This window comes from Bos indicus x Bos taurus, unplaced genomic scaffold, assembly GCF_003369695.1.
Source record: "Bos indicus x Bos taurus breed Angus x Brahman F1 hybrid unplaced genomic scaffold, Bos_hybrid_MaternalHap_v2.0 tig00000549_arrow_arrow_obj, whole genome shotgun sequence".
NCBI lineage: Eukaryota > Metazoa > Chordata > Mammalia > Artiodactyla > Bovidae > Bos > Bos indicus x Bos taurus.
The window spans coordinates 20,091-29,069 of NW_020867230.1; positions in this window are offsets into that span (position 1 = coordinate 20,091).

An 8,979-nucleotide genomic window follows, 5' to 3' on the forward strand; every position below is an offset into this window, starting at 1 on the left:
GGCAATCGCAGCCCCAGAGAGACATTATCTATAAAACTGTAAGCAGGCTTCTTTGCTAACTAAAACTTCTTGGGGGTCTGGACGGTTAACATCTGCCTGAGAAGGTGCGCCGGTTTTGCGCCCAGATAACCGAGTGGCGGGGAGGCGATAAGTCGCAGCATTGGCGCTCGCCAAACACCTCATCACTTGAGCTGCTCGGACCTGGGAAGAGCACAATACTCAGGCCCAACTGAGTCTGCGCCTCTGAGGACTACCCGAGTGCCTGAACCTGAGCGGCTTGGACCTGGGAGGTACATACAACCCAGGGCCAGCCTCAGATTGTTCCCAGCGGAACAACCTAGAGCCCGAGCAGTGTGGGCAGGGAGGCTACACGCGCAGTGAGCGGGGGCAGACCCAGTGTGGCTGAGACACTGCGAGCAGACGCCAGTGTTATTTGCTTGCAGCATCCCTCCCTCCCTCCCCACAGCGCGACTGAACAAAGAGAAGAAATACAGTTCCACCCATCAGAACACTGACACAAGCTTCCCTAACCAGGAAACCCTGACAAGCCACCTGTACAAACCCACACACAGCGAGGAATAGTCACAATAAAGAGAACTCCACAAACTGCCAGAATACAGAAAGGACACCCCAAACTCAGCAATTTAAACAAGATGAAGAGACAGAGGAATAGCCAGCAGATAAAGGAACAGGATAAATGCCCACCAAACCAAACAAAAGAGGAAGAGATAGGGAATCTACCTGATAAAGAATTCCGAATAATGATAGTGAAATTGATCCAAAATCTTGAAATTAAAATGGAATCACAGATAAATAGCTTGGAGACAAGGATTGAGAAGATGCAAGAAAGGTTTAACAAGGACCTAGAAGAAATAAAAAAGAGTCAATATACAATGAATAATGCAATAAATGAAATTAAAAACACTCTGGAGGCAACAAATAGTAGAATAACAGAGGCAGAAGATAGGATTAGTGAATTAGAAGATAGATTGGTAGAAATAAATGAATCAGAGAGAATAAAAGAAAAACGAATTAAAAGAAATGAGGACAATCTCAGAGACTTCCAGGACAATATTAAACGCTACAACATTCGAATCATAGGGGTTCCAGAAGAAGAAGACAAAAAGAAAGATCATGAGAAAATACTTGAGGAGATAATAGCTGAAAACTTCCCTAAACTGGGGAAGGAAATAATCACCCAAGTCCAAGAAACCCAGAGAATCCCAAACAGGATAAACCCAAGGCGAAACACCCCAAGACACATATTACTCAAATTAACGAAGATCAAACACAAAGAACAAATATTAAAAGCAGCAAGGGAAAAACAACAAATAACACACAAGGGAATTCCCATAAGGATAACAGCTGATCTTTCAATAGAAACTCTTCAAGCCAGGAGGGAATGGCAAGACATACTTAAAATGATGAAAGAAAATAACCTACAGCCCAGATTATTGTACCCAGCAAGGATTTCATTCAAGTATGAAGGAGAAATCAAAAGCTTCTCAGACAAGCAAAAGCTGAGAGAATTCTGCACCACCAAACCAGCTCTACAACAAATACTAAAGGATATTCTCTAGACAGGAAACACAAAAATGGTGTATAAATTCGAACCCCAAACAATAAAGTAAATGGCAATGGGATCATACTTATCAGTAATTACCTTAAACGTAAATGGGTTGAATGCCCCAACCAAAAGACAAAGACTGGCTGAATGGATACAAAAACAAGACCCCTACATATGTTGTCTACAGGAGACCCACCTCAAAACAGGGGACACATACAGACTGAAAGTGAAGGGCTGGAAAAAGATTTTCCATGCAAATAGGGACCAAAAGAAAGCAGGAGTAGCAATACTCATATCAGATAAAATAGACTTTAAAACAAAGGCTGTGAAAAGAGACAAAGAAGGTCACTATATAATGATCAAAGGATCAATCCAAGAAGAAGATATAACAATTATAAATATATATGCACCCAACACGGGAGCACCGCAGTATCTAAGACAAATGCTAACAAGTATGAAAGGAGAAATTAACAATAACACAATAATAGTGGGAGACTTTAATACCCCACTCACACCTATGGATAGATCAACTAAACAGAAAATTAACAAGGAAACACAAACTTTAAATGATACAATAGACCAGTTAGACCTAATTGATATCTATAGGACATTTCATCCCAAAACAATGAATTTCACCTTTTTCTCAAGCGCACATGGAACCTTCTCCAGAATAGATCACATCCTGGGCCATAAAGCTAGTCTTGGTAAATTCAAAAAAATAGAAATCATTCCAAGCATCTTTTCTGACCACAATGCAGTAAGATTAGATCTCAATTACAGGAGAAAAACTATTAAAAATTCCAACATATGGAGGCTGAACAACACGCTGCTGAATAACCAACAAATCACAGAAGAAATCAAAAAAGAAATCAAAATTTGCATAGAAACGAATGAAAATGAAAACACAACAACCCAAAACCTGTGGGACACAGTAAAAGCAGTCCTAAGGGGAAAGTTCATAGCAATACAGGCACACCTCAAGAAACAAGAAAAAAGTCAAATAAATAACCTAACTCTACACCTAAAGCAACTAGAAAAGGAAGAAATCAAGAACCCCAGGGTTAGTAGAAGGAAAGAAATCTTAAAAATTAGAGCAGAAATAAATGCAAAAGAAACAAAAGAGACCATAGCAAAAATCAACAAAGCCAAAAGCTGGTTCTTTGAAAGGATAAATAAAATTGACAAACCATTAGCCAGACTCATCAAGAAACAAAGGGAGAAAAATCAAATCAATAAAATTAGAAATGACAGTGGAGAGATCACAACAGACAACATAGAAATACAAAGGATCATAAGAGACTATTATCAACAATTATATGCCAATAAAATGGACAACGAGGAAGAAATGGACAAATTCTTAGAAAAGTACAACTTTCCAAAACTCGACCAGGAAGAAATAGAAAACCTTAACAGACCCATCACAAGCATGGAAATTGAAACTGTAATCAAAAATCTTCCAGCAAACAAAAGCCCAGGTCCAGACGGCTTCACAGCTGAATTCTACCAAAAATTTAGAGAAGAGCTAACACCTATCCTGCTCAAACTCTTCCAGAAAATTGCAGAGGAAGGTAAACTTCCAAACTCATTCTATGAGGCCACCATCACCCTAATACCAAAACCTGACAAAGATGCCACAAAAAAAGAAAACTATAGGCCAATATCACTGATGAACATAGATGCAAAAATCCTAAACAAAATTTTAGCAATCAGAATCCAACAACACATTAAAAAGATCATACACCATGACCAAGTGGGCTTTATCCCAGGGATGCAAGGATTCTTCAATATCCGCAAATCAATCAATGTAATACACCACATTAACAAATTGAGAAACAAAAACCATATGATTATCTCAATAGATGCAGAGAAAGCCTTTGACAAAATTCAACACCCATTTATGATAAAAACTCTCCAGAAAGCAGGAATAGAAGGAACATACCTCAACTTAATAAAAGCTATATATGACAAACCCACAGCAAACATTATCCTCAATGGTGAAAAATTGAAAGCATTTCCTCTAAAGTCAGGAACAAGACAAGGGTGCCCACTTTCACCATTACTATTCAACATAGTTTTGGAAGTTTTGGCTACAGCAATCAGAGCAGAAAAAGAAATAAAAGGAATCCAAATTGGAAAAGAAGAAGTAAAACTCACTATTTGCAGATGACATGATCCTCTACATAGAAAACCCTAAAGACTCCAACAGAAAATTACTAGAACTAATCAATGATTATAGTAAAGTTGCAGGATATAAAATCAACACACAGAAATCCCTTGCATTCCTATACACTAATAATGAGAAAACAGAAAGAGAAATTAAGGAAACAATTCCATTCACCATTGCAACGAAAAGAATAAAATACTTAGGAATATATCTACCTAAAGAAACTAAAGACCTATATATAGAAAACTATAAAACACTGGTGAAAGAAATCAAAGAGGACACTAATAGATGGAGAAATATACCATGTTCATGGATTGGAAGAATCAATATAGTGAAAATGAGTATACTACCCAAAGCAATTTATAGATTCAATGCAATCCCTATCAAGCTACCAACAGTATTCTTTACAGAGCTAGAACAAATAATTTCACAATTTGTATGGAAATACAAAAAACCTCGAATAGCCAAAGCGATCTTGAGAAAGAAAAATGGAACTGGAGGAATCAACCTACCTGACTTCAGGCTCTACTACAAAGCCACAGTTATCAAGACAGTATGGTACTGGCACAAAGACAGAAATATAGATCAATGGAACAAAATAGAAAGCCCAGAGATAAATCCACGCACATATGGACACCTTATCTTTGACAAAGGAGGCAAGAATATACAGTGGATTAAAGACAATCTCTTTAACAAGTGGTGCTGGGAAATCTGGTCAACCACTTGTAAAAGAATGAAACTAGAACACTTTCTAACACCATATACAAAAATAAACTCAAAATGGATTAAAGATCTCAACATAAGACCAGAAACTATAAAACTCCTAGAGGAGAACATAGGCAAAACACTCTCTGACATACATCATAGCAGGATCCTCTATGACCCACCTCCCAGAATATTGGAAATAAAAGCAAAAATAAACAAATGGGACCTAATTAAACTTAAAAGCTTCTGCACATCAAAGGAAACTATTAGCAAGGTGAAAAGACAGCCTTCAGAATGGGAGAAAATAATAGCAAATGAAGCAACCGACAAACAACTAATCTCAAAAATATACAAGCAACTCCTACAGCTCAACTCCAGAAAAATAAATGACCCAATCAAAAAATGGGCCAAAGATCTAAATAGACATTTCTCCAAAGAAGACATACAGATGGCTAACAAACACTTGAAAAGATGCTCAACATCACTCTTTATCAGAGAAATGCAAATCAAAACCACTGTGAGGTACCATTTTACACCAGTCAGAATGGCTGCGATCCAAAAGTCTACAAATAATAAATGCTGGAGAGGGTGTGGAGAAAAGGGAACCCTCTTACACTGTTGGTGGGAATGCAGACTGGTACAGCCACTATGGAGAACAGTGTGGAGATTCCTTAAAAAACTGGAAATAGAACTGCCTTATGATCCAGCAATCCCACTGCTGGGCATACACACTGAGGAAACCAGAAGGGAAAGAGACACGTGTACCCCAATGTTCATCGCAGCACTGTTTATAATAGCCAGGACATGGAAGCAACCTAGATGTCCATCAGCAGATGAATGGATAAGAAATCAGTGGTACATATACACAATGGAGTATTACTCAGCCATTAAAAAGAATACATTTGAATCAGTTCTAATGAGGTGGATGAAACTGGAGCCTATTATACAGAGTGAAGTAAGCCAGAAGGAAAAACATAAATACAGTATACTAACGCATATATATGGAATTTAGAAAGATGGTAACGATAACCCTGTATACGAGACAGCAAAAGAGACACTGATGTATAGAACAGTCTTATGGACTCTGTGGGAGAGGGTGGGAAGATTTGGGAGAATGGCATTGAAACATGTGAAATGTCATGTATGAAACGAGATGCCAGTCCAGGTTCAGTGCACGATGCTGGATGCTTGGGGCTGGTGCGCTGGGAAGGGGATGGTATGGGGAGGTTGGGAGGGAGGAGGGTTCAGGATGGGGAGCATGTGTATATCTGAAATTAAAAAAAAAAAAAAAGAAACAAACAAACAAAAAAAAGAGCTGAACTGAAAAAAAAGAAAAAAATTAAAAAATAAAAAAGAATGATTTTTATCAGGGAATTTCATGCAAAAGTTTTGTATGCTGGTTACCTTATTAAAAAGACATTTAATAACAAAAAAAAAAAAAAAAAAGAATAGAAATGGCAAGAACCTAACAGAGGAAGAGATTAAGAAGAGGTGGCAAGATACACAGAAGACCACAATGGTGTGGTCACTCACCTAGAGCTAGACATCCTGGAATGTGAAGTCAAGTGGGCCTTAGGAAGTGGAGGTGATGGAATTACAGCTGAGCTATTTCAAATCCTAAATGATGATGCTATTAATGTGCCACATTCAATATGTCAGCAAACTTGGAAAACTCAGCAGTGGCCACAGGACTGGGAAAGGTCAATTTTCATTCCATTACCAAAGAGGGTATTGGTATTGCCTAAGAATATTCAAACTACTGCACAATTGCATGCTTTTCACATGCTAGCAAGATTATCCTCAAAATCCTTCAAGCTAGGCTTCAACAGTGCACGAACTGAGAAATTCCAGAAGTACAAGCTGGATTTAGAAAAGGCAGAGGAACCAGAGATCAAATTGCCAACATCCACTAGATCACAGAAAAAGCAAGGGAATTTTTTTAAAAACCTACTTTTGCTTCATTGACTATGCTAAAGCTTTTGACTGTGTGGATCACCACAAACTGTGGAAAATTCTTAGAGATGAGAGTAACAGACCACCTTACCTGTCTCCTGAGAAACCTGTTTACAGGTCAAGAAGCAGCTGAAAGAACAGGACATGAAACAGTGAACTGGTTTAAAATTGGAAAGGAGTAGTTCAAGGTTGTATATTGTCACCCTGCTTATTTAATTTATATGCAGAGCACTCATGAGAAATGCTAGGCTTCCCTGGTGGCTCAGACAGTAAAGCGTCTGCCTACAATGCAGGAGACCTGGGTTTGATCTCTGGATCAGGAAGATCCTCTGGAGAAGGAAATGGCAACCCGCTCCAATACTCTTGCCTGGAAAATCCCATGGACAGAGAAGCCTGGTAGGCTACAGTCTATGGGGTCGCAAAGAGTCGGACACGACTGAGCGACTTCACTTCATGAGAAATGCTAGACTGAATGATGCACAAGCTGGGACCAATTTGCCAGGAGAAATATCAAGAACCTCAGATATGCAGATGATACCACCCTGATGGTAGAAAAAGAGGAGGAACTAAAAAGCCACTTATAAAGGTGAAAGAGGAGAGAGAAAAAGCTAGCTTGAAACACAACAACAACAACAAAAAAAGGTCATGGAATCTGGTCCCATCACTTCATGGCAAATAGATGGGGAAAAAGTGGAAACAGTGACAGATTTCATTTTCTTGGGCCCCAAAATCACTGCAGATGGTGACTGCAGCCACAAAATTAAAAGACTCCTTGGAAGAAAAGCTATGACAAGCTGAGAGAGTGTTTAAAAGCCAAGGCATCACTTTGCTGATTAAGGTCTGCATAGTCAAAGCTATGGTTTTTTCAGTAGTCATGTCTGAATGTGAAAGTTGGACTGTAAAGAAGGCTGAGTGCTGAAGAACTGATGCTTTTGAACTGTAGTGCTAGAGGAGAATCTTGAGAGTCCCTTGAACAGCAAGGAGATCAAACCAGTCAATCTTAAAGGAAACCAACCCTAATATTTATTGGAAGGACTGATGCTGAAGCTGAAGCTCCAATACTGTGGCCACCTGATGTGAATGGTAGACTCATTGGAAAAGACCCTGATGCTGAGAAAGATTGAGGACAAGACAAGAAGGGGTGGGAGAAGATGAGATAGTTGGATGGCATCAGTGACTCAATGGACATGAGTTTGATCAAATTCAGGGAGATGGAGGACAGTGAAACCTGATGTGATGCAGTCCATGTGATCACAAAAAGTCAGACATGACTAAGCAACTGAACAACAAAAATAACATAAAAAGAATGAAATAATGCCATTTGTAGCAACATTTAAGGACCTAGAAATTATCACATTAAGTGAAGACATAGAAAGACAAATATTGTATGGTATCACTTATATGTGGTATTTAAAGAAAATGATATAAATGAACTTAAATACAAGACTGAAACAGAACCACAGACATAGAATACAAATTATGATTACCAGAGGGAAAAGAGTTGGGGGAAGGAATAAATTAGAAGTTTGGAATTAACAGATACATTCAATGATATATTGTCAACTACAAATTGGTACTTGCCTTTGGCACTGGCCATCAACCTCTACAAGGATTAAATCATAAGCTGCTGCAGCTGCTGGCCTTCAACACCCCTGAAAGGAATTCAAGGTGGAGAGAAGAAATGAGGCACTCTGTGCTCTGGGAAAACCTGGCAGAACAGGTCTTCAGTTAGATAATTTCAGAAGATTTTATGAGTCCTATTCTTGTATCTCCTCATATTTAGAAAAGCACTAAAGTCCTTCATGTTCCTTGTGACTAGCAGAAACCTTCATGAGACTAGCAGAAACCTTCTGAAAAAAATATGTGCTTGATTGCATGTACTCCTCCTTCACCAAAGCCACATATATTACTGACCTACACCACCCCTCACCACGCCCCACTGTTCACCTCTTTGGAGCAGTTTCTCAGAGCTATCTGAGGTGCTGTATCCTGGGCTATAGTCCTCATTTTGTCCCACGTACAACTTAACTAACAATTTTTACATTGTGAATTTTTACGTAGTTAATATAAAATATATAAACAGCAGGGACCTACTGTATAGCACAAGGAATTATATTCAATATCTTATAATAACATATAAAAGGAAAATAATCTGCAAAAGAACATATAGAGAGAGACACATATATATGTATATACATTTTGTTGTTCAGCTGCTCACTTGTGTCCAACTCTTTGCAACCCCATGAACTGCAGCAGGCCAGGCTTTCCTGTCCTTCACCATCTCCCAGAGTTTGCTCAAATTCACATCCACTGAGTTGATAGTGTGAGTCTTCCACCTCACAGACAGGTTCTTTACTGCCCCAGCCATTAGGAGTTGCATATATATGACATATATGTACATATATATATAAGTGAATCACTTTACTGTATACCTAAAATTGACACAACATTGTAAATTAACTATACTTCAATTTTAAAAAGTTATAAAAAATACATTGCCCCATTGGTATTCTTAAAAGTTAGACACAAATTCAAACTCAATAGAATATACCTTCAATTTTCTAGGAACCAATTATTCTCATTTTCATTT